General features: G+C 38.4%; 1 long non-coding RNA gene and 1 pseudogene across 1 annotated transcript; one reads left to right on the top strand and one right to left on the bottom strand.

Moving 5' to 3' along the window:
- Window positions 1-1,040: 1,040 nt before the first annotated feature.
- On the bottom strand, window positions 1,041-22,771 carry LOC120004501 (annotated as a pseudogene).
- Window positions 2,302-5,957, top strand: LOC120004502. The gene is made up of 2 exons (XR_005469553.1): window positions 2,302-2,458; window positions 5,677-5,957. It is a non-coding gene; the product is annotated as an uncharacterized LOC120004502 (long non-coding RNA).
- Window positions 22,772-23,873: the final 1,102 nt, after the last annotated feature.

The raw sequence follows: 23,873 nt of genomic DNA, 5'->3' as shown, positions 1-23,873 counted from the left end.
CGTAAATTCTGTATTGTTACTCTCTTGATTCTTTCTACTTAATACACATTCTATACTTCGGTGCAAATTTAGCATCGACAGAAAGTTTTGGAGAAGTTGAAAGAGTTTGAGAAATTTTTGAGAAGTTAACCTAATGCAAGTGATTAAATACGTTAAAAATCTACAAAAAAAGATGGATTTTTTAAAAAGTTCTTACAAAAAAGAATCATTTTACGGGTGCGTGACAATGACGTGCAGAGTTGGCACGTGAAAAAATTGTTCCTTACCTCAATTTAGATTTGGATGTTCCAACTTTTGCCACCCTCACCACCTTTCAGCACCACAAGGTCCACTGCAACCGCATCCCGCCCACCTTAAAAAAGTGTGTGGGTGGGTCCTGCTTGGGTCATGGACACGGATCAGATGATCTGAGCCGTGAATTCAATGATGTTCTCTAATGGTCTTGCCAAACTTTTCGGGATTGCTGTGCTGGATTGTGGGCCTCTTATCTATTGGCCCATTAGGTGGTCAGACCCCACTTAGTAGATGGGGTTTGGGGTCCACATAAAAAGTCCACTCCAGTTTCCATTAAACCTTGTGGTTCTTTTAATAATTTCTTATCCAATTCGTATGCCATTACTTCTTTTTTCCATCATTAATCTAAAGGTCAAATTCCGGGTAATAAAAATTTTGGTGACTGAAATAGTTGAGTAGGTCCGACTCGGTTGCTAAATGTTTAAAAATTCCAACTTCTAACTAGAAAATTCTAAGTTGAAAATTGATCAATGTCCACTATCAAAATCCCAAACTCAAATGTTAATTTTTCCTTTGATTAAATTTTCATTGGATATTCTTCTCCGAAAACCACGATGGTTAAATTTTCATTGGATCTTCTTTCCCGAAAACCACGATGAGTTAATGCTAGGTGATTAGGGAAAGCATGGAATGTGAATTGTAGTTTGCTGCTAAGTTGCTTTATGGTTGGATGCCTTGCTGTTGTTGGTAAATTTTCAGTCAAAATATCAAGCTGCAAATAGTAAGGAATAGCAGAACATTACACTAGTCATCGAACTGTATTTATTCTTCTATAATATAAGCACAATGCTTTGTTCAAGGATCAAGGGTATGATAGAAGATATAAATACACCTATGTTCAGATATGCATGCAGCCATGCATGAGGAAACCTATATATTAAGGGCTAATTACAATTTGTAATGCTCAAAGAACCAAAAAAAGAAGAAGAAGAAGAAGAGTCCACACATTCCTGGATTATGAATTTTTCAGATGGTTAGATTCTCCTGAATGCCAGGGAATGAAAATGAACCCACTATTTTTCCTCCCATGTCCGGAAACGTTTCACATCCAGGAAGAGGTCTCACCTTCCCCTTTCGATCAACTTCAACCGGGTACTTCAGGAGGTGTCCCCTCAGTTCAGCTACCTCATCAGCTGCAAAAATTTTCCAGTTCATTTCGCCGATTGTTGTCACTCTTCTTACACATTCAATGCTCTCAGGTTGAGTGAAGCAGTCCTCAATGGTTCCCATATGCTCTGCCCAAAGTGACATCCTATAGCCATAGATCTGTGAAGCACATAACCATTACATAACAGCATATAAGGTTCTTGATGGTTTCTCCTTTGCTCAATTGATAACTAGGAAAAGTTCCAAGTGCACAGCAATTAAAATGAGTCATCAAATTTTTAGCAATGTTTGTAGATTTCAGGCTAATTCTCCAGGAAAATTTTAGAAATCCTGGAACAGTATTATGGTTCCTTACAAAAAACCTCACCTGTTCCCTGCTACCTTAACTGCAACAGAAAACCGACAGTCGAACACTTCTACCTTGGAACCACACACCTTAATGCTCTCTCAATATTTATGCAGATGCAATTTTTCCAACCCCGGAAAAAAGAAAGACGAGAAAAATAGACGTAAGATGGTTTGGAGATGAACAAGGTAGAGATTTTCAGGCTCTGGTGCAAAAGTTGAGAACTCAATCCCATGTAAAGCTGCAAACTCTCCTATCTTTTGTGTCATTCTTTAATATTTTCAATAATGTCTGATATATGCTCATTTGTAGTCTGTAGTAACCGGTTTTCGTCCGGCCAAAAAAAAAAATACAAAAATAAAAAAAAATATAAAATATATTAAAAAATAACAAAAAAATAACAAAAAATAAAAAAAAAAAAGAAAAAGTGGCCGAAAGTGGCCGAAAGTGGAAAAGAAAAGGGAGGAAATGGCGTGAGAAAAGGGGGAAAGGAGAGGAGAAAGAAAGGGGAAAAAGAAAAGGGAGGAAAGGGGGAGAAAAAAAAAAAAGGGCCAAAGGAGAAGAAAAAAAGGGAGATGGCGAACGAGGAGAAAGCAAGAGAGAATAAGAAAAACTGAGAGAAAAGGGGGTGATTCGCTGCACATCAGGAGAAGAAAGGAGAGTAGAACTAGAAGACGATTTTGTTCCTTTAAGCTCTATTTCTCTGCAAGGGTAATGACCTACACACATCTCTGTATCTCTTGTTTCTCTATTGGGTTCATATTCTGTATTTCATTGGTTTGGTTTCTCTTGGTTCTTTTGATCTATCTGATTCCTTAGGCTTCTTTATTTATTTTTTTTTTTTTTGGATTTCGAATGTTTATTCTATATGTCCATGTTGCTATTTCAATTCTTGTTTACACTGTTTTTGTTCATATTTTGTGTCATGTTTATTGTTTGTATGATTGTATCGATTCTTTAGATTTGTCTATAACAGTCCCTGTTCATACCAATCTGTTCATATTGACTTGTTTGTGTACATGCATATATGGTGTGCGTGTGTATATATTATATACAGTATATGTGTTCGTATATATTGTACACGGTTTGCAAGTTTGTGTGTGCTTGTAGTGTATATACAGTTTTTATGTGCGCAAGGGTTAGGGTTTGTATGCATGTTTATATGTATTGAGGGCCCGGATATATATGTCTATAGGTGTGTGTATATATATGTACAGTGTGTGTATATATATATGGGATGTGTATATATATATTATATACAGTGTGTGTGTATATATTGTCTACAGTGCGTGTACCATTTTGCACATTTGTATAGGTGGTTATATAACTATAATATATATGGGCCTAATTTGATTGGAGTTTCTATGATATTTGAGTACCATTTTAACCCCCCCATTATTTTTGTGTTTGATGTTGGGCTTGGATCGGGCTTGACCCTACTTGGACCGGAGGGCATACTTAAAAGATCTGGGCCGGATTGGAGCAATGGGTCCCAAGGGCAATATTGGGTTTTTGTACATTTGTATAAATTTCGTTTTTGTCACGTATCCTTGTAAAATGTAAATCTTTGTAATAGTATAGTGGAAAATAGTGGAAATGCATACATAAATGTTTAGGGTGCTAGAAGCATATAGACATTAGGAGATGATTTTGTGAATGATGATTGCATTAGAATGCATGCTTAGGATTTTGATTTTTCACACCATGCCATGATGCTTAGACGTATGCTAGGATTATTTGAATGTCATGAAAATAAATGCAACGCGTTAGTCATTGGATTAATCCAAGCCGTCTCACATTAATAAAACACATCAAGATTAAATTATGGAATCCTTATGTTTTGATTAAATACCAAAGAGCCTTCAAGATATTGGGGTTCCATTGGCATTCATTGAAAACATTTGGATTTCGTGGATCCGGAAAGCAAATGTGTTTTTAGGGATTAGGAGAATTTATTTACGGACTCAACGGTGGGTTTAAAGATATTTGACCCATTCAATGAGCCATAAATGGATTCTTTCTTTTCTCATGAAGAACATAATTGTGAGTAAGACTTGAATTGAACATTATTCCTTGATTGTGGGCCCTTTTGGTACATCAACCAAGTCCTCAAGAGTTCCCTTTTCCCCAAAATATCCAAACCCACTCCAAGTGGTACCTTATCCAATCTTTGGCCAAGCCGGGAATGGCCCCAATGATCCCGTGCAACTCCTTTTTCCAAATATCCAAACCCACTCCAAGTGGTGTTTTCTCCAATCCTTGGCCAAGCCGGGAATGGCCCCAATGATCCCGTGCACCTTGTTCTCCAAACCACTCCAAGTGGATTTTTCATTTACATTTCAATAAGACTCATCAAAATGAGATTTTCAAAAACAAATTAGAGTCAAATAGGAAAACATTTAAAGGTAACCGATTTCGGGAGTTGTGGGGTGCCTAACACCTTCCCCATGCTCAATAGACCCCCTTGCCCATTTTTTCTCGCAGACCAGAATGGATGTCCAATTGCATCCTAAAAATCAATTGGTGGCGACTTCATTGTTTTTCAAGCCGGTTGCTTCAGCTGGCGACTTCACTGGGGACAATTGGTTGTTGTACCAAAGGGGTCGGGCCTTGTTGTCTTGTTGTTTTTCTATTTGGTTGATTTGTTTATTTTGTTGTACATGTTTCTTTCAACATATTTGAAGAATCTAATGTGTTTTGTTCATGATTGTAGATAAAATAACAGGTTTTTGGTTTCATAAAATTTGAGGGTTTGTTGAGGATATGGTATGATTCCCCCGCACACACATCACTATTCACATGCACACAAATGGCCCATAAAAACCGGGTCCTATTAGTGATTAGTGAGGGTTGATCTTTGCTTTTGATGGATTTTGTCCTCACGTAAGCAAGGAAAGACATCCTCCTGGATTGACGTCCCTTCAAGATATTGGGGGATGGGTTCCACTTCCAGATATGGGGTGTGAACTAACCTGATCCAGTGGCCTCTCGCGTAGCCGCGTTATAGTTAGATATGCCACCCATATGCACATTACATAACCCTAGATCCGGTTCGAGACCTTCAGAAATTGGTAGGAACCTGATTTTGTTAAGAACAATGGGGGATTCTCCTATCCTTAACTCTATTTATTTCCTGTACATTTAAATACCATGTACCTTTATTCCTCATTTACATGTTTATATATACTTGATACATACCTGTGTATATACATTCATTGAACCATACATGTACATCGTTTATACATTTGTCATATATGTTAGCCTAGGTTATGATCATGCACAAGCATAATGGCCGATACATGTCCATATATACTTGAATACTCATATATGCCCATATATACTTGTACATCTGCTAATTATCCATATTTGTCCATATGTACTTGTACATCTGTTAATCATCCATACATGTCCATATATACTTGCATGATTGTTAATCACTCATACATGTTTATACACATCTTACACTCGTTCTTTTAATACTACCATGCATGCACTACACACATTTTTTGCATTTTGACAAACTAATAAGTTCATAGTCATGCATGAAAAAAAAAAAAAAAAAAAAAAAAAAAAAAAAAAAAAAAAAAAAAAAAAACAAAAAAAGAAACCGTTTCACTCATGTCATTGCCATCCTTATTACACAAGATTACAGTTGTGCATTGCTCAAACAATGAAAAATGAACAGCAAAAAATACTGGTGCAGTTTTTGAGGAAATTGACTCTTAATTTTCTTGTTGATGGGGTTGGAATGGATCATTCTTTGTCTGATTCTGAAGAGATTCATGTTTTGGCTATCGATGACAGCCTTGTTGATAGAATAGTTTGCTCAAGATTACTTCCTGTAAAGTGACTGCGGTGGATAGTGGAATAAGAGTACTTCAGTTTCTGGGTTTAAACGAGGAGAATAATTGTTCTATTGGGTTTGATAGTTTGAAGGTGGATCTGATCATCACCAACTACTGTATGCCTGGAATGACAAGATATGAGTTGTTGAAGAAAATCAAGGGATCGTTTGCCTTGAGAGAGATTCCGATGTTAATCATGTCATTTGAGAGTAATCATGTCATCTGAGACCGTAGTGGCTCGAATTGACAGATGCTTGGGAGGAGGAGCAGAGGAATCTATTGTAAAGCCAGTGAAGTTGGATTAGGTCTTGACCGTCCGTTATGTACCCTGTCTCATTGTGCAAATATTCATAATTTCTCGGGGAGTGCGAAAGTTTTTTTTATTATTCTATTTTATTTTTATTTGAGTTGAAAAAAAAAAGAAAAGAGAAAAAAAAAAAAAAAAAAAAAAAAGAAAAAGTTTGTCGGGAAATGAATAGTTGAGTGTGACAGTTTTGTTTTTATTATTATCTATTTGGAAAAAAAAAAAAAAAAAAAAAAAAGAAAAAAGAAAAAGTTTGTCGGGAAATGAATAGTTGAGTGTGACAGTTTTGTTTTTATTATTATCTATTTGAAGAAAAAAAAAAAAAAGAAAAAAAAAAGTTTGTCCTCAATCGGGAAATGAATAGTTGAGTGTGATAGTTTTGTTTTTTATTATCATCTAGTTGAAAAAAAGAAGGAAGAAAAGAGTTGTCCTCAAGCGGGAAAATAACAGTGGATGGTGACAGTAAAGTAAGTACTGATGTGACAGGCACCGCAAATGTCTTCGTATATGCAGAGCCATTTCCGTCTTCATCTCCATCTCAATTGCAAAAGTGTGTTTTCTCTCTGAGCTATCTTCATCACCATCTCCATCTCCATCTTCATCTCAATCATTCCTGACAAAAGTGTGTTCTCTCACAAAGATCAAGAGCTATGCCGAGACGCTCGCGCACCATCGCCTCAAGATTACAGTCGAGGCTTGCGTTGTTCAACAAAGCTGAAATTATTCCTGAATGTAGAATCGACGAAACGGTACAGCGAGAAGCACTCAACAAATGGGCGATGCGCTACTTGAGGGAGCATTCCTTGCTGTTTCTAGTAGACCCAGATCCAGGAAATGACTTACTGGTGTATCCTCAGATCGTTCGCTCCTTCTATCACACTCTCATCGAGCTACCACGAAGTGAGCGGACTAGGAATCAACTGGTCTATCAGGTCATTCTAGATGGTATAAAAGTTCAATTCACGACAGCAGATCTGTGTTACTGCTTGGGATATCCACCAGTAGATGATAAGCCCACTGGATCTCAACAACCGATCTGTGCGTCAAAGCAGAAAATTGTTGATGATATGTGTGGAGGAAAAAAGAATAGGCACAGCAACGCTACACGTCGTGCTTACTTGCCTTCAAAGATGTGGTTGCTGGATGATGCTGTCAGGAAAAATCTGTGCCCTATTAGCCATGAGCAAGAACGACGAGGAACATTCTTGTCAGTCTTATACTCTATGTATAAAGGGCAGTGGTTTGATATTGGGAAGATCTATCTGGCCATTATCTTCAAAGCCAAGGATTTTGTCGAGACGAAGCCAACAAAGGCGGGGAAGTTATTTTTCCCACGGCTTATCACAAGGTTGCTTTTGTTCAAAAGCATTCGACCTCCTCGGCCTCAAGCATCTTTGGGATATCAAGTCACCATGCTAGAAAGAAGGACATGGCTTCAGAGCATCAACCATTTGAAAACAACTTCTGCTGGAAAGAAGCAGACCCAAGAGGGTCCCTCAGCATCACCACCTGGTGATTCCTCATCAGTAATTGCAGCATCTCCACAATCAGATCGCATGCGTGCAGCGATAGCCCGGCTAGAGATGGGGCTACAAACACTAGAAGATGGACAGCACAGGCTGGAGCACATGTTGGTAGCAGTCATGGATATGATACGGAAGTGAAAACATAGCAATCCAACAGTCAGAAATTTTGGGGAGTTATGTGAGCAGTTTGAGGAATTCTATGTTGCTATTATGGGGAATGATCAAAACTTTGCTGTTAAGCCTTGCCATGTCCTTCAGGTTTTAAGCTCAACAACTGGACCAGTTTTGAATTGCCAGTCTCTATCAACAGCCTTCAAGAGTAATATCCATGTGCACTATGATCTGTGACCCAGCTCATGGCCACTGATTGGGTTTTTGTAATGAGCATGTCTTTACTTTATCTTTTGATGAATTCGCATAGTAAGGCCTTTGCATGTTCTCATGTTTCTGATGATTCTGATATGCTTATCATACACAAAAATCGTTGCTCATAATTCTCACATCTATTCATTTCATTTCACACATCACTTCTAAAAAATCCAAATCTCACACATTCCATTTTAACAGGACTGAAATTGATGATAATAAAAAAGATGAACCGAATGAACCAGATTTTGGGGCACCCATTAACAATGTTGAATCTGATTCCGACACTGAAGATAAATTTGAGATATCGCCAGAAATGTTGAGACAAGTTAATCAAGAAGAAAAGATAATTCAGCCACACCAAGAAATTACTGAGGTTGTTAACTTGGGAACTGAAGATCAGAAAAAGGAGGTTAGGATTGGTGCAGCTTTGGAAGGAGGAGATAGAGACAAATTGATAGGTTTGCTACATGAATATCAGGGTGTTTTTGCATGGTCATATCAGGATATGCCAGGACTTGATACAAACATAGTGGTCCATAAATTGCCATTAAAACCAGATTGTCTGCCAGTGAAGCAAAAGTTGAGAAGATTGAAGCCGGAGATGCTTTTGAAGATTAGAGATGAAGTAAAAAAGCAGTTTGATGCAGGATTCTTCGCTGTGGCAAAATACCCCGAGTGGGTTGCGAATATCGTACCAGTCCCAAAAAAAAGATGGTAAGGTTCGGATGTGTGTGGATTACAGGGATCTTAATCGGGCGAGCCCGAAAGATGACTTTCCTTTACCCCAAATTGACATATTAGTAGACAATACTGCTAAACATTTTGCGTTCTCCTTCATGGATGGATTCTCAGGATATAACCAGATCAAGATGGCACCGGAAGATCAGGAGAAAACTACTTTCATCACTTTATGGGGTACCTTTTGTTACAAAGTCATGTCATTTGGTCTCAAAAATGCGGGAGCTACTTATCAGCGAGCCATGGTTACTCTGTTTCATGATATGATGCATAAAGAGATTGAGGTGTATGTGGATGACATGATTGCTAAGTCAAAGGAGGATGAAGATCACGTGATTAACCTGGAGAAGTTGTTCAAGAGGTTGAGAAGGCACCAATTGAAGTTGAATCCCTCGAAATGCACATTTGGGGCAACCTCAGGGAAGTTGTTGGGTTTTATTGTCAGTAGGAGAGGTATTGAAGTAGACCCGGATAAAGTGAAGGCGATTATAGAGATGCCGGCCCCTCGCACCGAGAAAGAAGTCAGAGGTTTCTTAGGGAAACTCAATTACATTGCAAGGTTCATTTCACAGTTGACAACTACGTGTGAGCCAATTTTTAAGTTACTTCGGAAGAATAACCCATCAGAATGGAATGATGAATGTCAAAGTGCCTTTGAGAGAATTAAACAGTATTTACAAAATCCACCGGTCTTGATGCCTCCGGTTGTTGGGAAACCACTTATTCTCTACCTGACTATATCGGACAAGTCGATGGGGTGTATGTTGGGGCAACACAATTCATCAGGAAGAATAGAGCATGCGATCTACTACTTGAGCAAGAAATTCACCAGTTGTGAGGCAAACTACTCCATGTTGGAGAAAACTTGTTGTTCACTGGCATGGGCTGCGCATAGGCTCAGGCAATATATGCTTTATCACACTACTTGGTTGATCTCGAAGATGGATCCGATCAAGTATATTTTTGAAAAACCATCTCTTTCGGGGAGGATTGCAAAATGGCAGATGCTGTTGTCAGAATACGATATTTTGTATGTTGTTCAGAAGGCAGTGAAGGGAAGTGCAATAGCAGATTACTTAGCAGAGCAGGCGATTGATGACTCTCAGCCTATGAATCCAGGGTTCCCAGATGGAGAATTCTTGTCCTTAGAGATGGAGAGTCGGAAAGATATTGACAGATGGATTATGTTGTTTGATGGCGCTTCTAATATCGTTGGTAATGGGATTGGGGCTGTGCTTATTTCTCCAGAAGGAAAAGTTACCCCGTTTACTGCTAAGCTTTATTTCAGCTGTACCAATAATGTGTCCGAGTATGAGGCCTGTGCCATGGGAATTCAAGCTGCTGTTGATGTTGGGATTAAAAAGCTTCAGGTTTATGGTGACTCTCAATTGGTGATCAGGCAATTGTGTGACGAATGGGAAACCAGGGATGCCAAGTTAGTCCCGTATTATCAGCATATCAAGGAATTGATGAAGTTTTTCGATTGTGTAGAATTTGATCATATTCCAAGAGAAGAAAACCAGATGGCAGATGCTTTGGCCACTCTGGCAGCTATGTTTGATTTGGACCCTCGAGGAGAAGTAGAGGTTATCAGGATTGAGAAGCGTAAAATTCAGGCGCACTGTTTGAATATAGTAGCAGAACCTGATGGCAAACCCTGGTATTATGATGTGAAGCAGTATTTGGAGAAAGGAGAATACCCTCCAGAGGCCTCAGATAATGACAAACGCACCATCCGAAGGCTCTCAAGCTCCTTTTTCTTGGATAAAGACGTGTTGTATAAGAGAAGCTCGGGATTTGTACTTCTTCGATGCGTGGATACTGATGGAGCCAAACAGATTATGGAAAATATTCATGAAGGAATATGTGGTACTCATTCGAGTGGATATTCAATGGCAAGGAAGATATTGCGAGCCGGTTACTATTGGCTTACCATGGAAAGAGATTGTATTAGATATGCAATCAGATGCCATAAGTGCCAGATTTATGCTGATAAAACTCATGTCCCAGTGAACCCTCTGCGGGTATTAGCAGCACCTTGGCCCTTTTCAATGTGGGGTATCGATGTTATTGGCCCTATCGAGCCCAAAGCTTCCAACGGACATCGTTTCATCCTGGTTGCAATTGATTATTTTACAAAGTGGGTGGAAGCAAATTCTTATGCTAAAGTGACAAGTAACGTTATCGCCCGATTCTTGAGAAAAGATATTGTATGTCGCTATGGGGTTCCCGAAAGGATCATTACTGACAATGGCACGAATTTCAACAGCAAGATAGTAAATGATTTATGCGAGCAGTTCAAGATCAAGCATCATAATTCATCTCCTTATCGTCCCAAGATGAACGGGGCTGTTGAGGCGGCTAACAAAAATATCAAGAAAATCATCCAGAAGATGACAGAGAATTACAAAGATTGGCATGAAAAGCTTCCTTTCGCTTTATATGGGTACCGAACTTCGGTGCGTACATCCACTGGTGAAAGTCCTTTTGCTTTAGTATATGGGACAGAGGCGGTCCTTCCCATTGAAGTAGAAATCCCTTCGCTAAGAGTAGCGATGGAGGCCAACTTGGAGGAGACGGAGTGGGTCCGAGCCCGTTATGAACATCTAAATTTTATTGAGGAGAGAAGATTAGGGGCACTTTGTAGAGGACAACTTTATCAAAGACGAATGATAAGAGCACATCACAAGAGGGTTCGCCCTCGTTGTTTCAGAGAAGGGGATTTAGTGTTAAAGATGATTCAGCCACCTCAAAAAGATCACCGTGGAAAATGGACTCCTACCTACGAGGGACCATATGTGGTGAAGAAAGCATTCTCTGGTGGAGCAGTAATTTTGACAAGGATGGATGGAGATGATTTGCCTCACCCAGTAAATGTTGAGGTTCTCAGGCAGTATTATGCTTAAAAAAAAAAAAAAAAAAAAAAAAAAAAAAAAAAAAAAAAAACCCGCTAGAGTGAAAACCCGAAAGGGCGCTCTAGGCAAAAATTAGGGACAACAAGAACTTTTATTGGAGTGAAAACCCTCACGGGTACTCTAATTATGGCTGCAAGAAAGGAGGTCGAGACATGAGTCTGTTGGTTGTTAACTTGTCTTGCATTGACATTGGTGCGGAGTACAGAATCGACCTCGTAGTTGCCAGATTGGAGGACAGTTATTTGGGCAAGCACCCAAAACTGGGGCAGTTCTCGGGATGCTCTTTAGGCTATCATTTGTTTGTTCGTTAAACAGAATGAGAAGTTTGTTGGCAAAAATGGAGGACTCAGAGACAGTCTCAGACGAGTCAGATTTGATCATTGTTAATTGGGTGCACACCAAAACTGGGGCAGTTTTGGTGGAATCTTTGAATTATTACATATTTCATCTTGGAGAAGTTGGGTTTGTCCCTTCTTCCTTTGACTTCTCTACATTCTTGTACATACCTTTGTCAATCGGCACTCGTCCTTTCAATAAAAATGGTGAAGAAATTCATTTCTGTAGTTTTGTCACTTGTGGCATCTGTTTTCCATACCCCAACTCCATTCTCAATCCATGTTCCAAAAAGTTTATCACCTGCATTCATTAATTGACATGCATGGCTATACTATTGAATTTATCACTGATAAAGTTTTGACAGGAAATGTGGAATATGCATTAGGACATTACTCTTGCTAGGAATTTGATTGGATTTTGGCATCCTAAGCTGGAAAGGATTTGAATAAAAGACTTGAAGCCGAGGTAAGCATTAGCAGGAAAGGGAAGATCATAATCATGTGACGCGCACAACGAAATGAAAATAAATCCAGATGAATTGGCAGCCTTGAGCTCAAAAGTGGGCACACATGCAGAGAAGAAAAGAGATAGCTGAAGAGTTGGGTTTGGGAATGAGCGAAGGCTTTTGCTAATCAGTATAGAGAAGATGCATCGAAAATCCATAATCAGAAGGTCAAACCCTACAAAGAAGCAGATTTGTTCTAGCAATTCGCAACTGTACGCGTGACTGAGGACGGCACAGCCTTAAGAGAGCATACATTCACTCATTAATGAAACATTCATATTTGAACAAAATCGGTCATTACATGCATCATTGTTGCATATGGTTTGTCATTTTTGTATTATGGCAGGTTTATGCAGAAGATACAGCTTGGACGTAGTCATTCTCCTCAAATCAAAGCATATCATCTGCTCGAAACATCTTTCTGTCAAGGTGAGATTACAAAAGCTCCCGAGCAGCTTTTCTCAAAAAAAAAAAAAAAAAAAAAAAAAAAAAAAATTTTGGCCAAGCCGGGAATGGCCCCAATGATCTCGAGCACATTGTTTTTTCAATTTACAACACCCACTCCAAGTGGGATTTCATTCAAGCATTGGCCAAGCCGGGAATGGCCCCAATGATCCCGAGCACACTCTTTTTCAATTCACAAAACCCACTCCAAGTGGGATTTCATTCAAGCATTGGCCAAGCCGGGAATGGCCCCAATGATCCCGAGCACACTGTTTTTTCAATTTACAACACCCACTCCAAGTGGGATTTCATTCAAGCATTGGCCAAGCCGGGAATGGCCCCAATGATCCCGAGCACATTGTCTTTTTCAATTTACAACACCCACTCCAAGTGGGATTTCATTCAAGCATTGGCCAAGCCGGGAATGGCCCCAATGATCCCGAGCACACTGTTTTTTTCAATTTACAAAACCCACTCCAAGTGGGATTTCATTCAAGCATCGGCCAAGCCGGGAATGGCCCCAATGATCCCGAGCACTTTTTCAGTCAAGCCGGGAATGGCTACAGTGATCCCGAGCATCTTTCCTTATCCTTTCCGTACGAAATTCGGTTAACTACACCTTTGTCTGCCTTTTATTTCATAAAAGACATACAAAGGGGGGCAGCTGTAGTAACCGGTTTTCGTCCGGCCAAAAAAAAAAATACAAAAATAAAAAAAAATATAAAATATATTAAAAAATAACAAAAAAATAACAAAAAATAAAAAAAAAAAAGAAAAAGTGGCCGAAAGTGGCCGAAAGTGGAAAAGAAAAGGGAGGAAATGGCGTGAGAAAAGGGGGAAAGGAGAGGAGAAAGAAAGGGGAAAAAGAAAAGGGAGGAAAGGGGGAGAAAAAAAAAAAAGGGCCAAAGGAGAAGAAAAAAAGGGAGATGGCGAACGAGGAGAAAGCAAGAGAGAAGAAGAAAAACTGAGAGAAAAGGGGGTGATTCGCTGCACATCAGGAGAAGAAAGGAGAGTAGAACTAGAAGACGATTTTGTTCCTTTAAGCTCTATTTCTCTGCAAGGGTAATGACCTACACACATCTCTGTATCTCTTGTTTCTCTATTGGGTTCATATTCTGTATTTCATTGGTTTGGTTTCTCTTGGTTCTTTTGATCTATCTGATTCCTTAGGCTTCTTTATTTATTTATTTTTTTTTTGGATTTCGAATGTTTATTCTATATGTCCATGTTGCTATTTCAATTCTTGTTTACACTGTTTTTGTTCATATTTTGTGTCATGTTTATTGTTTGTATGATTGTATCGATTCTTTAGATTTGTCTATAACAGTCCCTGTTCATACCAATCTGTTCATATTGACTTGTTTGTGTACATGCATATATGGTGTGCGTGTGTATATATTATATACAGTATATGTGTTCGTATATATTGTACACGGTTTGCAAGTTTGTGTGTGCTTGTAGTGTATATACAGTTTTTATGTGCGCAAGGGTTAGGGTTTGTATGCATGTTTATATGTATTGAGGGCCCGGAGATATATGTCTATAGGTGTGTGTATATATATGTACAGTGTGTGTATATATATATGGGATGTGTATATATATATTATATACAGTGTGTGTGTATATATTGTCTACAGTGCGTGTACCATTTTGCACATTTGTATAGGTGGTTATATAACTATAATATATATGGGCCTAATTTGATTGGAGTTTCTATGATATTTGAGCACCATTTTAACCCCCCCATTATTTTTGTGTTTGATGTTGGGCTTGGATCGGGCTTGACCCTACTTGGACCGGAGGGCATACTTAAAAGATCTGGGCCGGATTGGAGCAATGGGTCCCAAGGGCAATATTGGGTTTTTGTACATTTGTATAAATTTCGTTTTTGTCACGTATCCTTGTAAAATGTAAATCTTTGTAATAGTATAGTGGAAAATAGTGGAAATGCATACATAAATGTTTAGGGTGCTAGAAGCATATAGACATTAGGAGATGATTTTGTGAATGATGATTGCATTAGAATGCATGCTTAGGATTTTGATTTTTCACACCATGCCATGATGCTTAGACGTATGCTAGGATTATTTGAATGTCATGAAAATAAATGCAACGCGTTAGTCATTGGATTAATCCAAGCCGTCTCACATTAATAAAACACATCAAGATTAAATTATGGAATCCTTATGTTTTGATTAAATACCAAAGAGCCTTCAAGATATTGGGGTTCCATTGGCATTCATTGAAAACATTTGGATTTCGTGGATCCGGAAAGCAAATGTGTTTTTAGGGATTAGGAGAATTTATTTACGGACTCAACGGTGGGTTTAAAGATATTTGACCCATTCAATGAGCCATAAATGGATTCTTTCTTTTCTCATGAAGAACATAATTGTGAGTAAGACTTGAATTGAACATTATTCCTTGATTGTGGGCCCTTTTGGTACATCAACCAAGTCCTCAAGAGTTCCCTTTTCCCCAAAATATCCAAACCCACTCCAAGTGGTACCTTATCCAATCTTTGGCCAAGCCGGGAATGGCCCCAATGATCCCGTGCAACTCCTTTTTCCAAATATCCAAACCCACTCCAAGTGGTGTTTTCTCCAATCCTTGGCCAAGCCGGGAATGGCCCCAATGATCCCGTGCACCTTGTTCTCCAAACCACTCCAAGTGGATTTTTCATTTACATTTCAATAAGACTCATCAAAATGAGATTTTCAAAAACAAATTAGAGTCAAATAGGAAAACATTTAAAGGTAACCGATTTCGGGAGTTGTGGGGTGCCTAACACCTTCCCCATGCTCAATAGACCCCCTTGCCCATTTTTTCTCGCAGACCAGAATGGATGTCCAATTGCATCCTAAAAATCAATTGGTGGCGACTTCATTGTTTTTCAAGCCGGTTGCTTCATAGTCTCATCTGCAGGAGGTCAATAACCAAATTGTGATCTGCTTTATAGTTTTTTTGACGAAAAAGAAGAATAATAAGATGATGAAGAGGCTGATGATGGTTTCCAAGTTTTTACCTATTCTAGGCAATTTGATGAGACATACAAGAGCCACCCTATACTCTAAGCTTTGTGGGAAGAGATCTTTTCAGGCCTAAATGAACACCAGTATTTCCAGAGCTGAATGGATCGTTAAATAAGAGAAAAAAAGATCATCATCATCAACGAATTTGATATGATACAATTAAATATCACCTGTCCATGAGGATTGGATTGTTTCCCTGCCCAGGTATGGTGAGGTTGGTAAGCTCCCATTGCAATTTCAGTATCTCTCGTCCCTGCCATGGAACGCTGATTGATGTTTGCAGACCCCAATATCACATACTCATCATCAACTATCATCCCCTTAGAGTGAACATAAATCATGAATCGTCGGTTTCTTCGACCGAGTGCCTGGAAACACCAAGATATGGCACATTCATATGCATACATTCCACAGAAATGATAACAAATATGGGCATTAAATTAGAAAAGAAGATAGATGGTTCCAAAAGTCAAGAATTCTTTTATTATATTATTACAGGGGAGAAGCAAAGAAGTTAGGAAAACTAGCTGATTAAGCAAAACTCTTCTGGTCCAAAAACTGCCTCTAATAATATATCATAGATATTGTACAATGTTTCATAAAAGTAAAAAAAGTGGAAAGTTCGACTAGGAAGAAGAAGAAAAAAGGTTTCTAGGATAAAAAAAGTAGAAGTTAAGGAAATAGCTGATTGAGCAAAATTCTTATGATTGGTAAGCTGTCTCTAGTCTCTACTATGTTATAGGCATTATAAAGATTCAGAAAAGTAAAAGATATTAGGAAAAAGTGTCTTTTGGACCAGGAGGATTCCAGTGCTCATCAGAACAACTGGTGCCAACATCAGCAGAGAGGAACCAGAAGAGAAGAAAATGGTTTTGGGGGCAAAGAATGAATACCTGAGGAGTGTTTGCATCTGTAGGACTTCCCACAGATGAAGCATCATATCCATCCACAGCCTCACGATTACCAAGGCAGAAGAAGTTTAAATAATCTTGCGGTGAGAAAGCACCCTCAAGCCCGACCTCCACTAAAGTCTTGTAAATTGTCTCATACATCATTTGCATAGTTTTGTGCTGCAGAAAGTTGTATAAGTCAATGTTAACAAACCTGATCCAGACCAATCCATAGTGCTGTTAAACATAATTTGATGACTACATGACTCTCCAGTTCTTGTATGTAGAAACTAAGTTAACTTAAAAATATGTCAAATGAGTATTCAAGTGGGTCTATCACCAATCAACAGAATTTCTAATCTTTGTTACAAATTGTTATGCTTCCACTGAAACAATCTATTGAATGACATTAACAGCTGAATCAAGATGTTCAGGGACAGAAATTACGCACACTCAATTCAGGCTCTACACAAGGCTCTGAGCAGTATTCCACATAAGAACCTTACAAAAATAAAATGCTAAGCAGAGGTTCCTTTATTCTTCAATTGAGAAAGAAAATAGAACAGTAAGTGTATAGAAAACCAAAGGCGTTTCATGGGATGGCCGAGTTGGGTTATTTTGGAATGTGTCGGGTGTGTTGGAATGTGTGTTAGTTTTACTAAGAATTCAAGAGGCATTTCCAGCAAATAAATATTAATCTCATAAATGGACATAAAATACTTAAACTTCTATACCATGCTCTAAGTTAATGCAATATTTCAAACCTATTTGTAAAAGAGCCAAAAGCTTTATGGAAGTTTTCATGGGAATCATCTGTCCATAGTAATATACCCACTGTAAATGTTTTGGTCAGCGGTTGACGTTCTCTTTTCTTAAAACTGCTTTCAGAAGACATATAATATATAATCCCCAAGCAATCCTGAATGAACATGGTTTAAGACTGCAAATTTTACAGTTGGAGCACACCTGCCAAAATAGAATCCTTTGTGTTGCAGCACCAGTTGGAACACCTTCAGGCCACATTGGGACAACAATATATGCAGCAAATCTCTCATTTGATCTAATCTTCTCGGCTATTTTTAGAGCGATTTCCATTGGAATCAAATTATTAGCACCTGCACAAGAGCATCATGATAATACTCTGTGATTTGCAAACTGAAATTACATATGGAAAACACCTTTTAAGCCTACCCTCTCCAATAACTGTAAATCCTGATGATATTGGGAAAAACACACATACAAACATCAAGAACACACAGATACAAACACATGCCTATTGTGCCCTTCTATGCTGCACAAATTGCAAAGTTCATTCCTGAGCCCGAAAGTTAATAAAATTAACAAAACAACAAAGTTTTACATTAAGATAAAAAAAATAGTGCTGGACAAGTATAATAATTATCAACGTGACATCTTTATGGGGAAAGTAAAATTCTTTACCCGAGTCTTTATAAGAACTCCAGTTGTATGAGGACCCAATGAAATACTGATTCTCAATGTAAATGAAGTGCTGGGCAGCGCGAATGGCCTTCACATATGCTGTATGTATGCTCATGTCTATGAGTACATCCTTCCCACAAACAAGGTTCTGTTTACAGCACAGTAACAATCAACAACCGTAAGCAAAAACAAAGAGAAAGCGGCCAAAAAAGAATAAAAGACAAAACCAATAGCTAAACTTTTTTGTACCTTACATGTTGCTTCTCTTGGATCCTTTGGGAACGCTTTAACAGAGTTTGAATCAATAGAACGAAAGATCTGCATTTGAATAGACTTACATTAGTAATAATGTATATAGACATGTAAGTGGATTAAAAGGAAAGGAAAACACATGACATATCTAATATATAATTAAACCTTCTATCACGGAAAAAACTTCTCTGCAGTATCGATCTTCTCTAGTAAGGCAAAATCCAAATGGAAAACCTATTGTAACCCCCAATTACCTGGACATGCCAAGCTTCAGGTTCATTCTCACTGACACAGGGAACGTCGGATACACCCAAAATGTCTGGAATTCTTTCTATCCTAAGCAATGCATCATCATATGACATTTTCAGTTTTTTGATCCCTTTGGGTTTTGCAGCTTTCAACCAGCGGTCCTGAAAGTTTGTCAGAACATCATAAGCTGCAGGACCATCAATTTTGCAGTGCAAGTCATGCCAAGGTTCTCTAGGACAACCATTGGTGTTACCCTGCTCAAGTAACAAATAAACAAAATAATTATTAGTCAGGGTCATAAGAGAGAGATCATAAATAGTATAACATACTGGTTAAGGTTCTTCAATTAAATAACTAGCCATGTAATTATTCAGTACTTTTTCAAGGAGCAGAATCAAATCAGTGTTGTCTTGGCTATCTTCCAGTGCATTCCATCAAGAATTTCTAACATTTTTAAAAAAAGCAGACAAGTAAACATGATGCATTGCACAATTGACCAATTTTCTAGCAGCTTGCTCAAATTTTTAAGTGTTATCTAACATTCAATGCGTAAGAAAATTTTTAGTCCAATCTTGCTTGGTGCTTGTCAATCCAATCCATGATAAAATAACAAGTGCTGAGTGGGATTGGATAAATTTTGACCAAGTCTAATATGTTGCATGGCATATGTAAATATTCCCCCACCCCTTCACCAATGATGGAGAATTCTAAACTAATATTGTTATAAACATAAAGAACAAGTCTAATACTTCATCATTTTCAAAAAACTCATGAAAAAGAAAATGAGAAAAGTATTTCCTCTATCAGGGGTCTAAAAATAAAATTTTAAAATTACCTGGTAAGTAGGGTTATGATAGTCATCCTTATGCACTGTTTGCAGCGTCTTAAGTATAGGATGCTGTGGAGTATCATACCGTCCATTACATAAATCAAGTCCACCAACAAAAGCTATGACTTTTCTTTGATTATTCCCGGCATCGGCATCAACAACTACAGTTTTCTGATGGTGTGTATAGATAGTTCCAACTTCCTGATAAATAAGAAATTCAAAATAAAAACAGATAGGGAAAAGTTCACATGGTAAAACCAATATTCAGTAAATGCAAAAATTTCTACACATACAAAACAATCATATAACTAAAAAAAAAAATTCATATGACTTGCATAGAAATAAAGATTTTCAGTAAACTGATTTGTCCGGATGTGAAAGTTAATGTAATAAAAGATGAAATTTTTTTTTTCATGTTTTCAGCATCAACATATCCTGCAGAGCAGTTATAAAAAGAAAATATTTTGAAGTGCCTCACACCCATTCCAAGCACCTCGATACATCTCAGTGTATGTTCTGGAGTGAAACTGCTAAAGCAGCAACAATCTTTACAAAAAAAAATGTACGATGCAAGATGAAATTACTTTTATATTTCCAAAAATGAGAGCAATGCAGATCGTATGGTGTTAGGCATTTTTAGCCAGAGGTATGAGTCGTATGACTAACCCTTTGCTTGACCCAGCTATGTCGTTTTCCAGCAATACGAGGACAAAGCAGCACTTGAACAGATGAGTGTTTGAAAAAGCGGCGTGTTTCCTCGTCATGGGTTGCCATGATTCCATCCTGCATTAGTCAATTTAGAAGAGCTTCAATATAATATATCATCAACAAGCCTCTAAAATACTTTAAAGGGCAATAAAAGGGAAAATGACACCCAAAAAAAGAGAAAAAGAACAAGGAAACCCTACATTTATTAATTAAGAAGAAAAAAGGAAATCTTACTCATAAAGAAATCCTAATGACTTGGACCATAATTCCTTACATATTGATAGTTTTAAATATATTAATGTTCTCAAGCTCCACTTGCACTCCAACAAAAAAGGGAATAATATTAACCCCAACTATTGTCGGTCACTAACTTCACTTTTCTTTAATTGCACTGTTCCAAAGGACAAGAATAAAAAGACAACCTAAGAACTTGCTTTGTATCTTTTGAACTGATTAAATTTTATGAAATAGAAGCAAGAAAGATTGTAAATTATAAATGCACACACATACATCAAACCACAATCACTCAAGCGACAACATCCAATTGGAAATGCAATAACAAGATACAAGATAACTTTCTTTACCGTCTTAAGTCCCAAAATGCTCCTTGAGGTAGGGTCATCCCAAACAAGAAGTAGCACTCTTACTCCTTCCTGGGACTTCACCCGCAGTAGATCCCCTAAGGTGCAATCTGCTGCATAACCAGCATCAGCATCCCTAACAAGTCTAACTTTGTGCCATACAGACCACCCTGTAATGTAGATGAAACGCTGGGCCAGGCGAATTGCATCAAAAATATCACGCCAGCACTTCCCATGCACATAAGACATCCCATGATTAAGTTTCAGGTTTGGATGAAAGCCATCAGGAACATGGGCATCTTGATAAAGAGTCACCGTTCCACCTCTTCTAAGAGGGAAATATGTGCCAGGAACTCCAAAATAGTCAGGACCTGCCCCTACTCCTTCATGGTAAATGCTCAACTTTTCCATTGGTATGTACTGAATTGAAAGCCTCAAGACAGCTCCAGGCTTACAGGGATTTCCACTATTGTTCAGGATGGGGTAAATTCCCTGAATTTTTGCCCCTGAATATATCTGTTCAACTGGGATTCCAACTTCTCCTATCAACTGTGATCCCACAACATCGTTGTCTTTAACAACAAAATGCACTTTAGCAGCATAATGTGCAACAGGAACATGGAAGTGCTGTGTCCAAATAGGATTTTCACAAAAGTCCTACCAACAACAGTGCCTGCAACTGAAATCGAAACATATGGATCGCTAGTAATCTTCCGGATCACGTGTCCTTCAATTTTGGAGCTCACTTTCCCTGGCAATTTATTAAACATGTCTTCCAAAGTCTTATGAAACATATCCTTGTTTGGAAGATTTGTTGCATCATAAACCCAAATATCTAAATTTCCATGTAACAACAAGACCTTCAGAGACACCTTATTATTCTGAAATGGCACAACCTGTGTACTCTGGCTATGTTGTGATCCATTAACGGAGCCTGAATGAGCATATGCAGAGTGATTGGATGAAGCAGGACGACCCAACAAAGGTCCTTCACAATTACCTGAAAATGAGTCATTGGAATACCCATAAAAATTCCTTCTGCCATCAAGACTCAGACTAGAACCATAGTTAACTTGAGGTGAATACTGCAATTGTGCCGCAGAAGGCGTAGGGGGTGATGCAGGGACAGTGGGTTTATCCCCAGATATATGCACATTACTCAAAAGCTCATCAATAGATGGATATAAAGTAGAGTGAGAATCGGGAGACTCATTTACTTTAGAATTATTCGGTAACCCAGATGCTACAGAACTCCAACTATCCTGGCGATAATGACTGGATAGACTATCAACCCTATCAGGCACATGTGAATTGCTCTCAGGAGGTGGATATACGCCAGACTCTTGTTGATAAGTGTGATGGGGCGATCCGTAATGGAAACTGCCATGGTGTTGAAGGGTCGATGAAGGCATCGTGGCAGGTGGGTATGGATACTGAAAGGGAATGGGCCCTGAATGAGGTGGTGATTGGTGGTGTTGATAGTCTAAATGGCCTGAATGGGAGCTTGTTGAAGGAGATGGTGGATGGTGCTGGTAGTCTAAAGGGCCTGAATAAGAGGCCGGTGCTGGTGGTAGTGGTGCTGACGCATATGGAGGCTGTGAATACGGGTAAGCAGGTGGTGAATTGTACTGATATTGATATGGATATGTGTGGGTTTGGTATGGATCTGAATTGGTAGGTGGGCATCCATGATTTGGAGGAGGAGGGTAAGGATAGTGGTAAGGGTAAGGATTTGGGTGTCTGTATGGACCATAATTATCCATTAATCAACAAAGACCTAGAATTTGATACACACTTCAAACAAAGCTCACGAAACTCAATCCTCCCTGTAAACGAAGGAAGAACAAAGATTATTCTCGGGAGCCTTTTCACAAACAGAGCAAATGCAAGAAACAATGCTTATTGGAAGAGCTGGAAAAATACAAAGTATCGAGAATGATTCTTGTCTGTTAAACTTCAGGGAGATTACCTTATTGGGTTTCGATGACATGAGAAGATGAATTTTCTTGGAAGCTTCAACGTCAAGGAGGAAGGAGACGAAGAAAGCGCGGGAGGTTTTTCGTTTTCCCTACGGAACTCTGTAAATCCAGGACACAACTACCTTCCCCAACTTCTTGGAGTAGCTAATTACTACACGTGGAACTTTCTCATTGGACTATTGTATGATTAATGACTTTTAAAAATAATTTCACATAAAAAAGTCAAGCCTTACACATTTGGTTTTCAGTTTCCACCAGAATTATTTTTGTAATTTTATTTTTCTGTTCTTAAATGTCTCTTTCTATAAAAAAAAGAAAAGGAGTGAAGAATTTTTTTCTAAGCTGGTTGAGTAGGTGCCCTTTTGTGATCCGGGTACACTCCGACGCTCCATTCAATATCAAATTTAGGTAGTTTGGTAATCGAGTGAATCGTAAAAAAGTCATTACCTTGGGCTCACCTCAGTCTAATCTCTTGATGTCCTTGGACGTTACCCGATTGTGGAGAGCTGAGAGTTATCTTCTCCCACCTCTTTATCTTTAACACATCTTTTCAGAAAATTACACTACGTAACTTTCTTCACTACTCAGTGCCACCACTCATTTTATTTAGAACTGTTATTGGTACGGTTATCGTTACCAAACACGTAATATTGTTATCATACCGACCCCTTCGATAAATCAAAAAATACTACCGTTACAAGAAGAGTCAATATACCGATCGATCGGTAATGGTAAACCGATAATTGATAAATTTATCAATTCTTAAAACCTGTTTTAAAAATGAAAAATATGCCAAATTGCAGTAAATCTACAGCGCCTTCATTTGCCTAATTGCAGTACATCAATTCCATGCAATTCATATCAATCAATCAATTAGAAAAAAAAAATTAACGCATTCGATTAATAAATATTTCAAATGAAAAAAAAGAAAGAAAGAGACTTCTCTTTCTTCTTCACGTTTCCTTCTCCATGAATACGCTTCGCTTTCTCATCGGTTTCACGGAACTTTTTAGGTTTAATAGTTAAGGATCCTGTTCATCTCATAAATCCTCTTCTACGTATCAGAGAAGGGGTTTTGAACGAGGCATAATACGAAAGGTTGCACAGAGAATTATTTGGTGCGTGCAATCTGCGCTCAGTGTTTTTAAAAACTCAGTTCATGAATCTGCTTTTTGGAGGAGGTT

Source organism: Tripterygium wilfordii, chromosome 8 (genome assembly GCF_013401445.1).
Source record: "Tripterygium wilfordii isolate XIE 37 chromosome 8, ASM1340144v1, whole genome shotgun sequence".
Classification (NCBI taxonomy): Eukaryota; Viridiplantae; Streptophyta; class Magnoliopsida; order Celastrales; family Celastraceae; genus Tripterygium; species Tripterygium wilfordii.
The sequence above is the reverse complement of the archived record's forward strand: the minus strand, read 5'-3'. Positions and strand labels throughout refer to the sequence as shown.